Below are 21,757 nucleotides of genomic sequence, written 5' to 3' on the forward strand. Positions count from 1 at the left end.
GCACAACTCTGGGCCCTCCAGCATGCCGAGGAAGCCGCTTCGAGATAAGGTCTCGGAACCGCATCCGCGGTGGGTAGCCAGGCCCACTAAAAATGCGCCGCACTTGAATCGTCTTGATTCGGCAATAAAGTTTATGTTCTTCTTCTTCTTCTTTCGCATGCGAAGACTGCTGTGTTGCCAATCACTCGTAAAAAAGTTCAAGAATGTAACGTTAAACCTCACATATCAATCAATCAACCTTGGTCTCGAAGGAGAACCGTTACAGATTTTGACGCAGCATCGATTTCTTGGAATAATACTTGATCAACAGCTATCCTGACACCACACATAGAAAAAAATCGAAAGCAATGTTAATGCTATAGTGAATGCACTTCTCAAGATTGCTGGCACTTCTTGGGGCGAATCAGTATCATCACTACTCACTGTTAATGATTACTTATTGAGACGGCCGCTGACATCACTCAGTTGTTACACTCGTCTCCTTCCAAGTAGACTTGCGCCGGATTGCTAAGCTTCACGAAGCCTGTCGTGGAGTGCAAATATTTGTTTTGGTGACCGCATGAAGATGACCGTGTTTTTCTGCGTCTGTGAAGCGCTGCGGAGAGATTTGAAGGGCTGCGTTCTCTGAACGTTCGCGTAGTGTGCAGGTGCAAGCTAACAAAATGGGCAGTGCTGGAGACCAGCTGTCACCGATATTGACAATGTGCCGAAGGTTCCAGTAATTTCATTGCAAAAGGACACCGAAAAAACGAAATGAAATCGTACCGTCTTGCGTGCCCTCTCCATGATTCGAGAGTTTTAGAGTTTTAGAATATCATTTTCAAGCGCTGCGGGCATCGCGGGTGCCATATGGGCTTTAGAATAGCGTTTGTCCTGCTGCAAACCGCAACGCACGGTCACAGTGACACCATAGTCCGAAACCAGCGCTTGCGGGCCACATGCGGGCTGCGATCGCCGCACGCAATTTCGGATTTTCTGCGTGCGGTTCACGAACGCGAACGTGGACTCACGTTACGACGCATGCGCAACGGCAGTGACCGCACCACAAGGGCTCGCGTTGCGCCATTTCTAAAACTAACTTTTGATAGCCATCTTGACGTGCAACCATCAAAACAGCGCAGGAGCAGAGCAACCACCGCCTTGATGTGACTGCTCACTTCTCGTCGGACATTTGCGTTGCCCTCTGCGTCTTCGAATCGTCTTGCTTCGGTTCGTCAAGAATCCCTGCATGTTCTCACACCAACCTGGTCTTCCACATCGCCATACGGATCACAAGAGCAACTCTTAAGCAGCTGGGAACCTCTGTCTTCGCTCAGTGGGCATGGAAGTACAACAGTGATGCAGCCGCTTCAATCGCCATTCCGTTTTATCGTGCAGGTGGGTTGTCCCTATTCGCTGTACTGTAAAAGGTCCAGCGATCGTTGTTTGCTAGTACTTTCATGCCCACAGGTGTTGTTCTCTCTTGGTTGCGAGCGTGTACACTGTCGTCCTTCATGAAAGGGAACACGCGAACGCGTGCCTGCGCTCTGCGGTGGCTGCCTGCAGCACCATCAGCCGAAAAGTGAAGAAAGTACGTTCACTTCTGGCGTCATGTATGGCCGAGCAAAAAAACGAGTCACGGCCGGTAGACAAGCGCTTCTAGATTACGTTCCCGCGGTGAGCGATATCGGGCAATTACTGCAGCTTGCGCTGTGGTCGGGCACAGAGTTTGATATGTTGGCAGTGGACTACGAACAACAGGCGTGAGCCGAGATGGAGTGCAATCTAGCAGCGCTTGCCTACCGACCATTGCTCGTTTTTTTTTTTTTTTGTCAACAGATGACGCTGAAATCGAACGTGTTTTCTTTTGCTGTCAGTTGATGGTGCTGTGCAGAGCGCAGGCCACGCGTTCGCCTGTTCCCTTTCATAAAGGACGACAGTGTATATTTAGTGGGTTTATTGTTTGTAACGGGTGATTTGGAATTGAATCCTGGGTTGCCGAAGGAAGAAAAAAGCAAACAGCACAAAGAACTACCTTTTTATATATAATCACTTCATAAAATGTTGACACGAAGCGCAGCGAGGTTATGGCTTCTCTAAATGGCGTCAAGGAAACGCAAAGTTTGTTTGAAGGAGAAATTGGTGACATTCACAGCGCGCAAAAACTGGCAGCGTTAGGTGAACGCCTTAACGAACTAGATCACTCCCGTCTCGATAATCTGATAATACACGGCATTGAAGACAACGCATCCGAAACATGGACCCAGTGTGAAAAAAAAAAGTAGGCAGTATCCTTAATAGAGAGCTGAATCTTGACCTAAGTGACGATGACGAACGTATATCTCGTGCGCGCAGGTTGGAAAAGTACGCACCAGGAAAATGCCGGCCTCTAATAATAAAATTCTCATCTTTCAAGCTACGCGAGAAAGTCTTGGTCACTAGAGCCTTACTCAAGGCTTGTGGCATCTCAGTTAATGAAGACGTCTGTGCTACTACAAGAAGTGTGCGTAAAAAGCTTTACGAGTATAAAAAAGCTATCAAACAGCAGTTGTCCGTACGTTATAACAGACTTTAAATAAACAAAAAGTGCTTCGTGTACTCGCAAATAACCGATAGCATCTGTGAACTAGAATCCGCTAGAAACGAAAGTGGGCATGACTCTCCGTCTGCTCCTACGTCAACAGGTACATGCCCCTGCTTAACTTAGCAAGAATATCAAAAGATGTGACCCCGGTTTCGGCTAGCAGATTATTCCTATCAAATGTCAGAAGCATAATCTACAAGTGAGATTTATTATCGACTGTCATTGACTCGTGCTGCGGAGACGTTGTAGCGCTCACCGAAACGTGACTTTTCCCCGGTGTAGCCCGTACAGCATTATTTGTTTGCGACAAAAACTACACTGTCTATCGCAGCGATCGTGGTAGCGGAAGAGGGGGAAGTGTGCTTATAGCAGTAACCGATAACCTAGAGTCGCACATGATACCGGTGAATACTCCCTTAGAAATGGTTTGTGCAAATATCATGTTACGTCATCAGAGTGCTCTATTCTGTGTACGCTTTATATAGGCCACCCAACGCGGCGTCTGACTTTTGTAATGAATTGCATGACGAGTTAAATTCACTGGTTGCACAATTTCTGCACTCTCATCTGTTGCTTTCGGGAGAGTTTAACTTAGCTAAAATTGATTGTTCCGGTACCAGTCCTATTGTCACAGAGATTACAGCGGAGAATAAATCATTGATTAATTTGTGTTTACATTTCAACTTGACTCCAATTGTAACCGAACCAACAAGAAGAGCCGTTACGTCTGCCAATGTACTGGATTTATTCCTGACTACGACACCATACTTACTGAACTCACTCACTTGTTTTCCTGGTGTTAGTGGCCACTGCTGCCTACAATTTACGTATTGATATTTCACCCTGAACTAAGATCACCAAGACCATAAGAAACTACAAAAAGGGGGACTATGTTGCAATAAACGCTAAACTTGAAAATTGATTGATCGCTATATGCCTGTATTTTTACCAATCAGTCGAGCAGAATTGGCGTCGTTTTACATACAAATTTGCTTCATTGATCGGCAGACATGTGCTGCTTTAAGTAATATAAAAAAGTAGAGATCGCCGTGGTTCACAGCCACATTAAAAAGACTTCTAAATCGGTAGAAACGCCTCTTCCGCTCGGCTAAACTCTCCAGGAATGTCTTTCGTTGGCAGGCTTATTGTGATGCTCTTTCTGGGTATCACTTATCTATAAAAATGCCAGGCAGGACTATTTTATTACTACGCTGCCCTCGTTATTGTCTACTAACCCATCGAAGTTTTGTAAAACTGTTGTAGTGTACACATAACCCGAAGGAGTACGGTCACGAGCGTGGGTCCGGTCTTAGCGAGCCCCAAGTCACGCGTTAACCATCGCCATGGTGAGAACACGATACTGCTCAAGGTCGCAACACTTTAATGTCTTTGGCAACACCAAAACGCAGTACAGCCCGTTGCAAAGGCGTGGCGGGAAAGTGTTACAAGCTGACACTCTAGCGTCGCCAGCGCGAAGTCGGCGATGGGAATGACAGCAGGTTAGTTCGTTCCGTACGCAAGCAGAGACAGTGAAGAGACCAGAGACGTGAAAAAAACAAAAGAAATTTTACTCTAGTGATATTGCAGCACACGGGATCTAGTACAACACTTCAATACAACTAACAAAATACATCGACACTTGATACAACTAAAGAAACATATAAAAGAAACAATAAATCAGCTTACGAGAGAGAACTATTACAAAATACACAAACTAACAACAATAGAACGACGGAGAAGAAAGTTCGAAGATATAAACAGGTGAAGGCATACGTGTGATGACCGGCAGCGTTGCGTCCCCGATGATCGGATGCGAGAAGTCGAAGAGAGTTCTGGCACGACTGCGATGTCGGCGGTGTTGCAACGCTGGTGGCTCCGGGAGGCTAGTGCTTGTAGCTGACTTCGGGCAGGTTGAGTTAACTCGAAGCGAAGTCCCGATGTCTACGTTGCAGACGTTAATATCGCGTCACAACTAGACGAACGGCTAAGTTTAGGTGGCCAGCCGATACAGAGCCACACTAAAAACTTATAGAAGAGATGCTTGTTGATCTGTTTCTACAGCATGTTGGTCAGCGACTAGTCTGCCTAACAGGGCAAAATCCTGCGCTTGAATCCCCCTCGTGTCTCCTCGCTCTCTTCCTTGGGGACAAGAGACCTCTACATGGGTCCAATCATGCGTTTTTTATTGATAGAAACTCCGCCCCAAAAAATATATTGACCCCACCCCTTTTTAATTAGGAGAGGGCCCTCAACTAGCGAGAGTGACAACCTGTTGGGGTGTTGTCATACGACTTGGCCACCAAAGGTTTTCCCACGGTTTCCCCCATGGGAAACGGTCAGACTGTTTGGCTCTCAGCCGGTGCGTCCCATAGTCTAATCCTTGTTCAGGGTACATCGCGGCCTTCCACGACCCTACAGACGCCGCCGCAGTTACAAAAGGATCAAACGTCGGCGGCGACGTTCGAAGAAGGGCACCCCATTATGCACTTCTCGGCTCCCTTTCATGCGCACGCCATTCCCACGGTCAGTGGGGAGTACGGCACCCGTTAATTGCCGTGACGCCGGGTTGCCAAAAATGGCCGTCTGTGACAGAAAGCAAATGGCCTTATCTATGCTACGGGCGAAAAAGTACTACACAGGGTGCCACGAGCACGTCCCAGTGGTAAAGGGGATTCACGGAGACACCGAGACCAAGGCCCAGTTGCTCGAGCGAGGGCAAAGGCGCTCGCGTTGGCTTCGGAAGGAGACGGGTCAGCATAGCTTGGCCACGCACTAAGACACCGTACCACCCTTCAGCCGAGCGTACACAAAGGGGCAACAAAAGGTGGGCGTCCGCCCCGGGCAGGCCCGTGGCAAGTTGCGAGCCTCGCGGTCACCGCGCGAGGAGTCGCCACCATCGAAACGACAACAGCGCACCTGGCTGCGTAGGTAAACAAAACCGAATGAAGCCTTTTTCCGACGGTTTTATTTGTAAGACTTTGGAAAGGTAAGCATAAAAAAACCATTCCTCATTTAATTTCAGGCATTCAGAAGCATGCAAAGTGCCACCGCGTAGAAAATTGGAAAGTGACGCACTTTAGTTGGCAGTGCGGACCACGAAACAAACAGTCTCGCCTCATTGCTCGTGAAAGGCACGACATTAGGTTGATACCAATTACAGAAAGCTTACCGAATACTGTCAACGAGTTGTTGCGAAATCTTGAGCAACACAGGTGCAGGGGTGTAAGCGGTATGCCTTTACTTACTGCAGCAAAGGTTTCGTGCAGTGTGATGGATATTTCAACCAGCGCTGGAGAGCTTCTGTGCTCCGGGCATCTATGTTAGGGCTATGCGAAGTACGTATACCTTCTTTGCACATAAACGCTGATGCATGCATATTGTTCACTGCTGTACGTGCTAAAATGTTACTTGCGTGGCTTTGATTTTGTATAAACATTGATCGATTGACTTGCAATAAACAATTTATTGTTGCAAGCTTGTGTGACCAGCGTTGTCATTTCACTCAGCCTGTATGCGGCATCACAACTTACTAAAGTAGGTATGCAAGATACTTATGAGCTTGTGTTGCACAGTTTACTGCAATGTACAATATAAAAACGATAGAAATTGAGGAAGGGGGCTGCTACAACGAGCGCGGGTCAGCCATAACACAGAAGCAGATGGCGACGACGTCGTCTGCTATGCGGAAGGCCAGCCACCATATCGAAACAGCTGGTTGCTTTTGAAACCTACTTCATTTTATACGCATTTATAAATTATACGAACAATACTCTTAGCTAAACTTGGTTCAAAGAATATATTTATGTGTAGAAGCTAACAAAACCAGTTTTACTTACTAGTAAAATAGTCATTTTTCAATCTTTTTACGATTCCCTACAAAACCCAGACGGCGCTACCGTCGCTTCCAAATTGCTGTCCTCATTGGCTTTATGGGTGAGTCACTCCACTGCCTCGGGCGCGAGGCGCCGTCAGCGAAGTCCTACGAGCCCCAAGCAACGGGAGTCGACGGAAAAGGAAATGCTTGGCTCACCGTAAGCTTTTCCGAAGAATCTCTGACCAACTCCTGACGCACGTGCGCGAAACCTCTCAGGAGACCCCGCGCACGGCGTCGCAGTCGACATCCGCTACCGGGTGAGAGGGGTTAAACGTCATTCCTCGCTCTCCCAGCGCGGCAGACAATGAAGGAGGGTAGTCAATTTCGGGATGTGAGAACGGCAGAAAAGGCGGCAAATCCCGCGCAAAGGCAGCGGGCTAGCCTCAATTCCCACATTCCCCTCTCCTAAATTTCCCTTTACCGGCCTGCAAAAGGCAGCCAGACGTCACCCATGCAGTTAAAATGACACTGCTATGAGCGACAGCTAACCTCAGTCCAGCCCTGTAACTTATGCTAAAAAATGATGACAAAGAAGAAAAAACATTGAAACAAAATAAGCACACGACACCATAACATTTTTGTGAAAGAGAGCTCAGGAAAGTAATAGTACTGTTCGTGGTTCTGAAGCGGGATAGCGTCCCCTGCGTGGAGAGGTGGAAGAGCGTGACAATGTCCGCTAGTTGCGATACTCGAGTGTGAGGTCAGATGCACGAAAGGGGGCTCTCTGATGGCTATTTGCTGTTCTTGATTGGCCGCGAGTCCGAGGGGCACCGCTTCGGTTGTGGTTTGGAGGCCCCGCATTTCTGGCTTGATGACGGAGCTGGGACGCTGCGGGCAGCCGGGCCTCTCCAGTGATCAGGGAGGCTGAACCAGAATTGGCTGCGAGGCGCCCTGGCGTTGGCCGACAGCATATAGCTGCTGTCAGCTGGCCTCGCGCAGGAGCCATGGTGGAAAAGGCAGCAGGGCTTCTCGGCGACGCCCAAGATCAGAACATGGCCGGACTGTCTGACGGCACTGGGTCAGGGCCCCGAGCTACTCTAGTGTCAACGTTGATGGGTCGAAGCCACAACGCGCACTCTTCACGGGCACGCACTGAAGCGTCACGCACTTACACACGCACAGAAGCACGCGCACATACACACCGCCAACGGCTGCGCGAGCAAAGCCGCAAAGCGTCCTTCGTCCCACTCTCCACGCATAAGCACCGATACTCAAGGTCACAGCTTCCTTCGCAGTGGACAAAATAAACACAAAAAAGTAAAACAGCAAAATGTCACTCAATCTCTGGCCAAAGAAAATAACAACATAAAATACAAATAGCACTTATTACACAAAAACATAAAATACACATGAACACTTAAAAAAGAAACACTAGCAGCGAACTCGGTGGGGTCAACTTCTTTACGAGAAAAGACCGTAAAGAAGCTAACCTATGCTGAGGCTAGACAGTAAACTGAGGGCCTTCGTTTGCGGAGAAGTCCGCCATCTGGCGTGAGAAATAACAAAGGCGACCACTTCCTCTGATTATACCGGTGCGGGGTTCGAATGCGGTCCGCCATTCCTGGCGTGCCTGTTGCTTGCGCAAATTGCCGCAGGACGCTGGCGCGAGCTCGTCAGACCATGACAAAGGGCTTCAGGTCTGCGATGTGGGCACGGCTGAGCTTTCCCAAAAGGGGATCTTTCAGCCAGTACGCGCCACGAACGCTCACTGACAATCGGTTCATAAGACCGGCTGGCTTGCCAACCCTTGGTTCAACCGTTTTTTCAGACGTGGCAGGCTCGGTATAGCGATAAAAGTCACGATTCGTGCCGGGCCAGGTCACATCGTCGCTCAGTTTGCAAAAACTTTTGAGCCCCACAGGTGACCGGCCACGAGTTTGTCGTGAGAGGATCGCAACAGTGCGCCTCTCAGACTTTTCTGGGCATAGCCACCTTAAAGGGATCGATGGACTCGTCATCAGTGGCTATATAGTTAAGCAGGAGCCCGTCATGGTTCAGCAAAATGAATCCGCCGGGGACTCAGCGACACACGCTGTTTCAGCCCCCTATCGTGCCCGCCACAGAACAAGCAGCGTAAAGTAAACTGCGCTCCGTGCCTCTTCAAAACGGTTTATCGGCGCCCGCCGCAGAGCAAGCAGCGTATACGGCGCTCCGTCCCTCCCTCCGAGACTCTAAACGGATCAGTTTGCTGAGCCTTCAGTAGCTCTTTGCTGTCGAAAGCGATTCCCATTCTCCCAATCGGGGAAGTCTGGTATCGCGCCCACTGAGGACCGCAGCGACCGCCGCGTGCACGGCGTCATGGGTTCGCTCTCGGCACAGTGACCTTCAGAAAGTTCTCCCTCTCGGCCGATACGCAGTGCACCGATTACTTGCATAGCAGCCAAGGTCATCCTCATGGGGACTCCCCCATTTTTGCCTCTGTTTCGCCCTCGACACTTTCATGTACTAAGGTACCGCAAGTGGCCGTCGCACCGAAATGCAAGTTCTCGGCAGAGAACAGGGGGCACGAGATAGCGCGTCAGCTACCACGTTGGTGCTCCCCTTTTAATACTGCACTGAAAAGTCATAGTGCTGTATCAGGAGAGCCCAGCGCGCCAGCCTGCCAGCAGGCTCACGGAGCCGCATCAGCCAGCTGAGCGCACTGTGAGCCATTTCCACCACAAATTGCGTCCCATCAAGATAGACGTCAAACTTCCGTAGTGCAAACACGATGGCGAGGCACTCCTTTTCTTCGCAGAGACCAAGGAGCGGCTGGCAAAGGCCAACGGCTGCAAAACACCATCGTATTGCTGTAGGAGAACAGCTCCTAAACCCAGATCGCTCGCATCAGTTTGTACAACGAACGGTCTGGTCAGGTCGGGGAGCTTGAGCTGCGCTGTCTCCGCTATGGCGTTAGACAGTCGGAAAAACGCCTCCTGCTGCTCAAGTCCCCATTGCCACTCAGCAGACTTACCCAAGAGCTTGCTCAAGGGCGCCTGCAGTCGGGCACAGGATGAAATGAAGGAACGGTAAAAGGTTACCATTCCTAAAAAGCGGCGAAAGCCACGTACGTCCTTGGGCACGGAAAAATTGAGTTGACGCCTTGATCAGCGGATCAGGGACACGTAAGCTTCGGAGCCTGGCTTGCCCGTGCTCAACCTACTGGGGTGTTCTTGGCTGAGGATTGAGTGGTTTTAACTTTCTGTCTTAGAGTGCGATTTTATAGTTTATCTGTTTCTGAGTCTAACCGTATCTCTAGCGCTCATGTCGACTACTTCTCCTGGCCAGGCGCGATCCGCCTGGTCAGCGTCCCTGCCGTCGAATGAATTACCGCTAGACTCCTTTTTCCGCAGTGGTATCGACAGTATTCCCGTGGCACTGGTACCTACAAATGGAGGCTTCATCAGACTTACAAACCCTCAGGCGGTTCAAAAGGAACTTAAGACAACTTCAAATCATTTCCACACCATCACAGATGTGCGCCCATTTGGGCGAGGAGGTATCGTGTGTAGGTCGCCGGATCAGACCTGCGTGCAGGATCTTCTTAAATGCACCACTTTTGCTGCTACCCCGGTGAGTGCTTTTATTCCACCTCACCTTGCATGTACCAAAGGTCTTGTACGGGGAGTCGACTCCAAGCTGAGTCCAGATGAGACCCTAGACAAGCTCTCTGGAGCAGGCGTAATTTCAATTTACTGGTGTAATCGCCTAGTCGACAACGAGAGGGTACCAACCGAATCTGTCATCGCGACATTTGTGGGCACAAAATGCCCGCCAGAAATAAAATTATGGCCACTGATCTTCCGAGTAGAACCCCTCGCTTCTCGTCCGATTCAATGCAAGAACTGCTGGAGATTCGGCCACAGTGCGGCAGGATGTAAATCTAACATTCGTTGTAGCACCTGCGGAGAGAGCCATCCTTCAAGCAAGTGTACTGCAACAGCGGAAAAGTGTTGTCTTCGTGGGGGCAGTCACTGCGCCGACAACTCTGACTGTTCCGCTCGTTCCCGGGAGGTTCAAATCCTTGAAGTTCTTGACCACCGCCGCTGTTCTCGAAGGGAAGCCATTGACATAGTTAGAGACAGGGCTTTTGGATACTCTGGTATTACAGGGCGCTGCACTTCCAGTATGGACTCCAACCTATCGCAGGCTATTGAAACTGCTGTGGAAAAAGCAGTGAGTAAGGCAATAAATAAACTCATATCTAGCCTTTCCGACTGTTTGGTGGAAATTCTTTCAAGTCAGATTGGACAAATAGTGAAGACTAGTACAGAACCAGCAGTATTAGACATTACCAGCGATGCCACACAGCTACGCAATGTAGTGTTGGACGAACTTTCTGCATCTGCAGGCAAGGCTAAGCAGTCAGGAACACAGGTGCACTTGGACCGACATTCGCTTCAGCCGAGCACAAGTACTGCTACAGATATGGAACTCGATATACGAACTAATAAACGTACCAGATCCCCTATCTTCACCAATCTCAAGTCCAAATCTAAACGGAATGAATCAGCTATTTCGCGTGAAGATGCTAACAAGGGCGCGACAAGCACCTCTGTGGTGCGCTCAACACCATAGGTCAGTTGAGGGCACTACAGTGGAACTGCCGTTCAATATTCTCAGCCTCAACCGACTTACATTACTTTTGCAATAATTTTAATCTTGATATTATAATTCTCCAAGAAACTTGGCTCACACCAGATAAAAATTTCCGTCTTGCAGGTTTTCGTTCTTTTCGATTAGATCGCCCATCACGTGGTGGTAGTTTAATGATCCTTGTATCAAGTAAATTATGCCATAGGGCGAAAATTTCTTTCAGAATGTTAGACTTGGATTGTGAAATATTAGCATTAGATTTTGTCTCCCCGGATACCATCCTTTTTCAATTGTAAATTGTTACTTCCCCTCCGGTGTGCAAAGTACGCGTTATCTTGATAGCGTTTTGGTAGCATGTAGAAAGGAAGTTGTACTCACAGGAGACTTTAATTCACATCATTTGTCTTGGGGTATAAGGACAGATTCTTGTGGTAGGCGACTGTGGGAATGGACTATTGATCACAACCTCTCCTGTCTGAATAAAGGTCATGTAACATTTGTCCGAGGTCAAACTAGCTCAGTATTGGATTTAACGTTTTGCTCCAATGCAATCAAGGTTTTCTCATGGGCTGTTCTGGATTCGGCAACTAACAGCGACCATCTTTCTGTAGTTTTTGACATTACTTGTCCAACAATAACTTTAGATCAGCCAAAACGCACATACATCAACCATAGCAAATTTCAAACCTGCCTTCGTTCTGCTATTTCCAAGCTTGGAAATGCCAGTGCTAAGGAGATTGCATCTACGATTGGTTATGCTGGAGGGATCTAGAAAAAATTCCTAAGTTTATATTCCATCCAATAAACGATCCTCCTCTTGTTGGTGAAATGATGACTGTACGCGCGATTATAGAAGACGAAAAGCCGCTCGGAAAAAACTTCTTCTTAATCAGAGCCCAACAAACTGGAAGGACTATCAATTCCTTGCTGGCGTAATTAAGCGTACAGTGAACCGCGCGAAAGGAGAATACGACAGTAGACATTTTGATTATCTTTCTAAATCTAAAAATAAGCGCGCTTTGATCGCTTATCTTCGGACAAGAAAAGTACTGCCAGCACCTTTAACGTTGCAGTCATGTGTCTTGACACCGGAAGAAATGAACACCTCTCTAGAAGACAAAGCGCAAGGTTTAGAACGCCGCTTCACTGCTAATTTTTTGGCTATTCAGTCCGTTCTGGTAAACTTGCATGAATTTCCAGAAGTTTCTTTAGCTGAATTGAGTCAGACAGTATTATGCTTACCGAGGACGGCTCCCGGACCAGGTGGGATTACGAACTCTATGTTGAAATGTTTACTCCAGGAATCGCCTGATATTTTGCTAGAACTAGTGAATTATTCGTTAGGGAACGCATGGATACCTCCAGAATGGAAACTTTCCAAAATTGTATTCCTGCTAAAAAATGAAAATGATGCATACACGTTGGATAACACAGGGCCGATCGCACTGACATCAAAATTAGTGAAATTGGTTGAGAGAATCATCAATATACGAAACAATGAAATTATTACCATGAGGTCAATTCTAAGTCCCTGTCAAATTGGGTTCAGGGCTGGTTGTTCAATTTGGGATGCCCACGTTGACTTAGAGAGTCGGCTTCAATTAGCTAGGCTGCATAAAAAATATGCAGCCTTAGTTACCTTAGACATCGCTAAAGCATATGATACCGTGGAGCACTCTATTTTGATAGATCGATTAGAATACCTTGATTTTCCATCATACATAGTAGCGTGCATGGGTTCACAATTTTCTTGCAGACAGAAAATTTTATTGTTTTAAAGATGGCTTTTCATCATCTACTCATACCCAAACGAGAGGAGTACCGCAAGGCTCGGTGCTTTCCCCGGTGCTATTTAATTTACTAATGAGCACCATTCCACGTAAACAAGATATAACAACTTATGTTTATGCAGACGATATCGCATTTTTTGCAATGGCAGATAACATTCAGACCTTATATGAACGGCTGCAGACTAACCTTAATATATTGGAGAGCTGGCTCGATGGCAACAGCTTTTTACTTAATCCGAGTAAATGTGCCCTCCTTGTTTTCCCGCTGCAATACCCTGTGAACATCTCTCTGTATCACCACCATGAGGACATACCACAGCTGGAATCTGTTAAACACCTTGGAGTAATTTATCACACGTCGCTTAACTGGTGACCTCATACCGAATATATCGCCGGAAAAGGAGTGTGGGCCATTGGCATATTACGTAGGCTAAGCAACTACCGCATAGGTATGAGAAGAGACACATTGGTAATGATATATCGCATGTACGTTCGTCCTATTTTGGAATTTGAGTGTGTACTTTTCTCTGGAGTTCCAGCTTACAAGTTGCGGCCTCTAATTCTTCTGGAAAAAGAAGCTTTGCACTTATGCCTTGGCCTTCCCAAAACAGTTGCCAACAATGTGTTGTATCTCGAATCGAGGGTCCCTCCGCTTTCTTGTAGAATTCGCCTTTTGACTGTTAAGACATTCTTAAGAATTTATGAATCACCATTACGACATTCAGAAACAGCCTTTATTTCCACCCCGGAATCATTTTTTTCTGCTAGATGGCCGCGATTTCACACGCCACAAATTATATTTGTGCAAAATTTACTGGAGCCTCTAAACGTACGTATAAGCGACATCATGCCGAGTCGTGATAATTTAGCCCCGGTGGAAATTCAATTCGACGACATTTTTCCTAATAATGCCAAATTACTTCCCCATAATATTTTGGATGGTTTACTACAAGATCACCTGCGCCGTATTACAACAAACGTTATTATTGCTACAGACGCATCGCAATACGACCAAAAGTCAGGGGTTGGTATTTTCAGCCCGATTTTAAATTGGATTTATTCCCTTCGACTACCCGATTTTATACCCGTTTTTGTGGCTGAGTTTCTGGCAGTGGTGCTCGCCTTACGCAAGTTAGATACAGCAATTACATCAGCTGTCATAATAACAGATTCCCTATCTCACTGTGCGGCACTTTCTGTTGGTGCTGATAATCAAGTAACAAAGGCGTTCCGTGCTCTAGTACCTGCACATTTGAGAAAAGTACGATTAGTTTGGGTGCCTGGACATAAAGGTTTGTTTCTAAATGAAATAGCCGATTCCTTAGCTAAGTCGTCAATCAGCGAACCAATTCTACCACTCTGTCCATCATCCGCTTATGTGACTGCTGCTCGATTCCGCAGACGTACGCTTATGCAAGTCTTTAAAGGTTCAGCACTAACAAACTCTACAGAATATCGCCATTTATTATATCCCTGGCAAAGAGACTTTTGCCGCACTCGAAAACAAGAAGTAGCTATCACAAGGCTGCGTTGCCGGGTACCAAATCTAAATGTCTATAAACACAGGTCTGCTTAGGCACCTTCGCCACTGTGTGAATTCTGTGATGAACTGGAAACAATAGACCATTTCTTTTTGACCTGCAGGTGGTTTAACACATTACGAAAAACCCTATTAGAAATACCTTTACGTGGTATTGGTATGGACTTATCTCTGCCTGTCATTTTGTCTTTTGGAGCTTCCATTTCTGGTTTCTCTAATGCGACAGTATGCGCGGCCGTCCGGGGCTATATTGATGAAACTAAAAGGTTGACTAATTAACCAGTTTCATTATCCTAACAGGTCCACATAATTATATACGTATAAAATCATATTATTGCTCTATTCTAAGAATAAATTCGTTTATGTAAATATTTGCATGCATTACATTAAGCAACACACTTTTCTAGGCTATCGGTAATCTTTCTGTTAAACCTCCATCATTCAAAATCTGAACAGTAAATTTTGAAACCACTCGATTCTTGGCCAATCCCCCACAGTGGGTATGCGCCACTTACAATAGGAGAACAACAACAACAACAAAATTGAGAATACCTCAAATTTTTTCCCGATCCGGCGCTATGGAGCCTTCGCCCAGCTTAAACCCGAGTAACTGAATGCGGGTCTGCGCTAAGTGGACCTTACTGGGATTTAATGCCATCCCGGCGGTCCTCACCCTCTTGAGTACATCGGCAACATAGGCCAAGCGCTCTTTGAAGGTTCATGAGTAAATCACGATGTCGTCGAGGTTGAACATGCAGTATGACCACTTTGCTTCCCAGAGGACGCGTTCCATGAGTCTGAAACGTCGCAGGAGCATTGCAAAGACCAAAGGGCATACGAGTAAACTCGAACAGCCCTCTGTAGGAAGGGAACGCAGTCTTACACTGGTCACGGTTACCCATCCGGACCTATAGGTAACCTTTAGATGCGTCAAGCGTGGTAAAGTACCGTGCATCACCCAGGTTTCCTACGATGGAGTTTATCATGGGGAGCGGATAGGCATTCTTACGAGTCACTCCATTCAGACGGCGATAGTCTACGCAAAGGCAATGACTGCCATCTTTCTTAGTCACTAACACAATTGGAGACACCCAGAAGCTAGACGAGCGGCGAATAATGCCAGCCGCAAGCATTTTGTAGTGCCTCTTCGTGTCGGGATGGTCGACCTACACAGGAGTTTCGAGCCGACGAGCCCTGAACGCCAGGGTACGACCCCGATGTTGGCGCACGACACGGTTCGTGCCCCGCCTCTCATTCCCGAAGGGGATTGTGAGAGGGCAAATGCTTTGAGCAGGGACTTGGCCCCGAACTCTGCACAGGGCACGTTTCCGACGCTTCTGCGGCATAGGCAACGGTAAGCGCCGGCGAGCTGATGAACGACTTGAGTTGGCAAAATGGGCCATCTCGATAGCCACCATTCGCAATGTCCACAACGATATCGGTTTTAAGGAGAAAGTCTTGACCGAGAATCACTGGAACATTGAGCCCTGGAAGATGAACAAGACGGCAGCGTCTCCTTCGATCTCTCGATCTGACAGTCAACCTTGCAGCGCATGCCGAATGGACCACGCCATTCGCAAGTGGGAATTTCGTTCGGCTGTCCCGCAAGCGCACTGAGTGCTTCTGCATGGGGTACAACACTTGTTCGCCGAACAACGAGGTGCTAGTGCCTGTGTCCAGCAACGCCAAAAAATTCACGGCCAGCAATAGTGACCGGAATGAACGGCGCGTGCGTATCAGCAAGAAAAGTGCTTGCCCTGCTCGCAGAGTGAAGAAGCAAAGGTTGGGTCGCTCGAGCATTCCCAAACGACCCGGAAACCCGTTTCCCTGTCTCGCAGGAGGCCTGGATCCGGTGTATTTCCTTGCTATGTGCCCTCGTTCATGGCAGCGGTAAGAGCGCACTCCATCACGGTCTGTTTTCCCAGGCGGAGCAGCCTCTGGCTGTCGTGATCGCCTCGCTACCTTATGTGCCCTCGTTTACGGCAGCGGTAACAGCGCGCTCCATCACGGTCTGTTTTCCCGGGCGGAGCAGCATCTAGCTGTCGTGATCAGCTCGCTTCCTTATCGCAGGATACGTTTCTGTGAGCGTCACCTCCCACATTACGTTGGGTCGGAGAGCGTCCCTGTGGGGAAGTTTCAGGTGGAGCAGCGCAGGCCTTTCGTGCATAAAGGGTTCAAGAGCACGATCGCTCAACTCCCAATAACAGCCGGTTGCAGCCGCAAAGGCGGCGCCAAGAGGCTCTTGCCGTTGGAGAAGAGTCATGGCCCCTCTACAAGCGCAGCGCTGCTCTAGGGCATCGCTGGCTGGCGGTGGTGGGCGATAGGCACGTGCGGTGAAAAGGTCGCCTTGAATGCGCTTCGCCTCGGCGGCCAACTCCTCCGACTCGCTCGCTGGATTTCGCGCCGACCCGTTGTGCCCTCGTGATCTCCGATGTCAGCGTAGCTCTGGCCGACTGGGCTCGCGCTACGTCATCTCCTGGCGCCGACCTCCGACGACAGCATAGCTCCGACCGACTGGACTTGCTCTACGCCATCTCCAGACGCCGACAAGAGCTCTCGCAAGTGGTGCTCCATCCTCGGACTCCTGTGACCGTGTTTCCATCTTTCCTATCTCTCATATCCACTCGATATGTCCTCGCTCGCTGGCTTAGCGCATCTCTCTCTCTTTCTATATCTTTATTCCTATCCTCTTTATCCCTGCTTACCCCCATGCCTTGAAAGCTACTGTTGAGGTGTCGCTCCCTGAAGCAGACAGTTACGGGGCTCACTTTTCTTTTCCTTCTTATAACATAAACACTCCCCCCCCCCCCAACTCTTCGCAGTCACGGAAGCGGCGGCCACGCAGGTATGCCGAACAAGTTCGAAGTGCCTACCGTATCACTCGTTCGACGCGCTCCTCGTTCGAGGCTCGGGGCTCAGCAATAGCACTAAGTTCATCCATCGCACGTACATACTCCTGTAGATTCGTCAGGAGCTTGTGTACGGAGCTCGAGCTCTCACCACATCCTACTTTCGTAGTCAGCGGGTAGGAATTCGCGCAAGAAGCCCGCGCGAAACTCCCCGAGGGTTGCTGCACAGTAACGGGTAAGCAGATACCATATTGCCGCCGTGTCAGTCAGTGCAGCTGTAACAACGCGTTCGAGCACCACCTCATCATCCAAACCCATTTCTCTCTGATAACGGGATAGAGAGTCGAGGTAATCTCGGCCGGTGAGCAGATCACCATATCCGCTGTAAATTGGCAAAGACAGCGGGGTGACCGCTTTTCGGACCAGCCGAAAGCGTTTGCACAGCTCCCAAGAGTGTTTGGATCATCTGCACGGCGTTCTGCAGCAACGTCTGCGTCGTCGCACCGGCTTCGCAGGAAACCGTTGGTGCGTTGGCGGCGCGGTCGAGCGAAGGTGAGCAGTCGCCAAGCTCGATCAGTGGGGCTGTTTCAAACGGACCACCGCCCTGCGCGCCACTCCCAGAGCAAAAGAGGCTCTTTGTGGGATTGGCCTGTTGTCGAATAAAATGCGCACTTGGTGCGGCTACCATCGGCAATTCCGGCGCCTGCTCAGCGTGCGTTCGAAGTGTCGGTTTCACGGCTGATACCGGCAAAATTCGGCGGGCACCAAAGCCCACGCCCCATTCATTCCGCAGGGAACCGACCATGAGCGCTATCCCGACGAACTGCCATACATGCCGAAGGGCGCATTAGCAGTCAGAGGCGCTTGCGCGTACAGTTCGGGTTGGGCAAGAGGCCCATTCTTAAATGACGTGCCATCTCCAAAGAATCGGCTGGCCGCCTCGTATCTTCACCGCAATAAGAGGTGGCGACACGGACGGGTGCCGAAGAGTTCCCGTCAATAGAAGCAATGACCTTCTTGTGCAACGCGATATCCGCGAACAAGGACAACGGACAAAAACCCCGCGAAGCAGACATGTTGCGACGAGCCCGAATTGCGCAAGCGAACTGACTCGCTAAGAGTAGTCAAAAGCTTACAGCTTTTGATACCGCGTTGGGCGGCGGTTTAGTGTACAAGTATCCCGAAGGAGTACGGCCACTAGCGTGGGTCCGGTCTTAGCGAGCCACAGGTCACGCGTTAACCGTCGCTATGGTGAGAACACGATACTGCTCAAGGTCGCAACACTTTATTGTCTGTGGCAACACCAAAACGCAGAACAGCCCGTTGCAAAGGCGCGGCGGGAAAGCAAATGTGCTTATCCATGCCACGAAGAAAAAGTACTACACAGGGCGCCACGAGAACATCTCCGTGATAAAGGTGATTCACGGTGACACCGGAATGAAGGCCCGGTTGCCCGAGCGAGGGCAAAGGCGCTCGCGTCGGTTTCGGAGGGAGACGGGTCGGCGTAGCGTGGCCACGGACTAGGACACAGTACCACCCTTCGGTTGAGCGTACACAATGGGGCAACTAAAGGTGAGCGTTCGCCTCGGGCGCGAGGTGCTGTCAGCGAAGTCCGACGAGCCCCGCGCAACGGGAGTCGATGGACGGAAAAGGGAATGTCTGGCTCACCGCAAGCTGTCCCGGAGAATCTCTGACCGGTGGTGGTAGGGGTTGTAAAGAAGAGGAAAAAGGCACCTAATTTCTGTCTGCCTATAGGCGACATGGTGCAGTGCCTTATAGGGGTGGGGGGAAGGGGGGATGAAAAGAATAGAAGGAAATAGATGAAGAAATAGAGAGGCAAAACACAGAAAATAGAAGGAGATAGGAAAGTGGGGATCTGGTCGAAGCAGTCCAAGGGCGGGGCACCACAATGAGAGAGCTGCACGACGTCAGGAGACCACGGAGGGCGAACCAATCGGTGGGAGCTACGCTGGCGTCGGAGATCGTGAGGGCACGACCATCCAGCTTGAAATACTGCGAGCGAATCGAATCTCTGACCGCACCCGCGCGAAACCTCTCAGAAGACCCCGGCGCGCGGTTCCACAGTCTACATCCGCTACCGGGTGAGAGGGGTTAAACGTCATTCCTCGCTCTCCCAGCGCGGCAGACAATGGAGGAGAGGAGTCATGTCAAGACGTGAGAACGGCAGAAAAGGCGGCAAAGTCCACGCAAAGGCAGCAGCCAAGCCTCAATTCCCACGCTATCAACCGAAACAAACTGTCATATCACTTACTGACTCCAATGGCCATGCGACGCGTAATGAAGAATGTTGTCCGCTTCTTAACAAAGTATTTTTGCAATATTTCTCCAATTCATGTGAAGTTTTGGTGCCACAGGTACATCCTAGCGACTTTTTTTTTCAATGGATTACATAACTAGAGAGCTTGAAGGAATTGTCAACCTAATCCGGTGACTTAAGCTGCCTTCCGCCTTTGGCACTGATGAGATAAACGCGAAATTTCTAAATAACACTGAAGTCTACTGTTCCAATGTATTGCCACACATTTTTAAGCAGTCTCTACGCCCCACCACGGTGCTCTAGTGGCTAAGGTACCCGGCTGCTGACCTGCAGGTTGCGGGATTGAATCCCGGCTGCGGCAGCTGCATTTCTGATGGAGGCAGAAATGTTGTAGGCCTGTGTGCTCAGATGTGGGTGCACGGTAAAAAACCCCAGGTGGTCAAAATTTCCGGAGCCCTCCACTACGGTGTCTGATATGATACGGTGGTTTTGGGACATTAAACCCCACATATCAATCATCAAATCAACAGACTGGAAGGTACGGAAGGTTATTTCCGTCTTTAAATCCAGAAACTAACACTCTCCCCTTATCTACCGGTCTATTTCTTTAACAAGCATCCCCTGTAAGATGCTAGAACACATAATATACTCCAACTTCAGGGGATTTCTCGAGACCAACGCATCTTTCGCTAAGTTCCAACACGGCTTTCGTAAGCAACGTTCGTGCGAAACCCAGCTTTTATCTTTTACACATGACGTCATCTCCGCACTAAATAACAAAACACTGGCTGACAGCATTTTTCTAGACTTCACGAATACATTTGATAAAGTTTCACACCATTTACTACTGCCTAAAGGGAAGCTGAAGCACTTTTCTAAGAAAATGACTTAAGAGCGTATAAGGACAGTTGGATTTTTGCTGAATTAGAAAAGCGATGTGAGAGTTCTCAAAAGTGAACACCAGGGCAGTTTTTGGTGAAAAAGCAGTGGCTATGGCCACCGAGCATTTTGAGACGCCGAGCGAACACGGTGACGTCATTCTCGATATGACGCTTAATCTGCACCAGCAGCACTTCTTAAGTGTGGCCTCTTCGATTTGTTCCGGCAACGGGACGTCATGGGTTAGTCACGTAGGCCATGGTTGAAGATAAAGAACACATGCCCCAAGCCGGAGGAAACGAAGTTAACGTATATTCCCACGCCCACACTTTTAGCGTGCTCGCGGGGATGGAGCCAGACAAGCTTTTATTTCGCCGGTTCTAAAGCTCCTGCTGCTACAACCACGAAAACAATTATTACATCATCAACAATAATGTCGGTCCTCCTTACACACGAACTTTGATTGAATTCTGAAATTCCTTCATCGTTCTTTTAAGCTTAGTGCGCTGAATATCGACTATACCACTTTGAAATAGATTGAACGCTTTCTTACTAACCGCACTCAGTATGTTACCGCAAATAATTGTTCTTCAAATTTCTGTTCAATTATTTCTGACGTACTTCAAATTTTTGTTGTCTTTTACCTTTTTAGATTACACCAATGATCTAGCAAGTAACAATAAATCATTCATAAAACTGTTTGCAGACGACTGCGTTCTGTATGGCAGAAAAACTAACGAAAACGATAAATTCATTTTCCAAGCTGGTTTTAATAGCGTCTCTGATTCGTGTAATACGTGGTTAATGAATCTTGACGTAACAAGTGTATATGCTTGACAACCACACGCTCTTCTATCACTCTATAACTTTTCAACTACACAATAATGGAAGTAAGTTAGAGCAGGTTGATAGCTACAGATACCTTGGTATTTCAATAGCAAATGATCTATCGTTGCCTTCTCACATTACACATATTAATACAACGCCAACCCTTCTCTAAGTTACCTTCACAGGAACTTCCGCCGAGCACCCCCACACCCGAAATTACTGCTTTACAAAATATTACTCCGACCAAAATTAGAGTACACGTCTGCCATTTGGGACCCAGCTCAATCAACGTTAATTGAAGCTTTAGAAGTTGTCCAAAACTGCTCAGGCCACTTTATTCTTAACTGTGCTCGCACTGCCAGCGTGACTTTAATAAAATCTACTCTACAACTTCCTGATCTGGCCTCTTGAAGAACAATTTTTTGTCTGTCACTCTTCCGCAAAACTTCCTTCTATAATCAATTACTTAGAGAGGAATTATTCGGGGAACCTGTATATTTTTCATCACGTGTTGACCACCTCAACAACGTCGCCATTCCGTTTTGTTGCACCAACCATTTTTGGCTATATTTCCTTCCGAA

General features: G+C 48.4%; 2 protein-coding genes across 3 annotated transcripts in view; one reads left to right on the plus strand and one right to left on the minus strand.

Moving 5' to 3' along the window:
* Positions 1-21,757, minus strand: part of LOC142776066 (uncharacterized) — a 119,389-nt gene that overhangs the window by 12,839 nt on the left and 84,793 nt on the right. The window lies entirely within an intron of this gene.
* The window catches only part of LOC142776067 (uncharacterized), a 112,043-nt gene continuing 91,525 nt past the window's right edge, over positions 1,240-21,757 (plus strand). The window contains exon 1 of the mRNA XM_075878949.1: positions 1,240-1,377. The gene's annotated coding sequence lies outside the window, so the exon portion shown is untranslated. The remainder of the gene's footprint in view (positions 1,378-21,757) is intronic.

The sequence above is a fragment of the Rhipicephalus microplus genome, chromosome X (genome assembly GCF_043290135.1).
Source record: "Rhipicephalus microplus isolate Deutch F79 chromosome X, USDA_Rmic, whole genome shotgun sequence".
In the NCBI taxonomy this organism is placed as follows: Eukaryota; Metazoa; Arthropoda; class Arachnida; order Ixodida; family Ixodidae; genus Rhipicephalus; species Rhipicephalus microplus.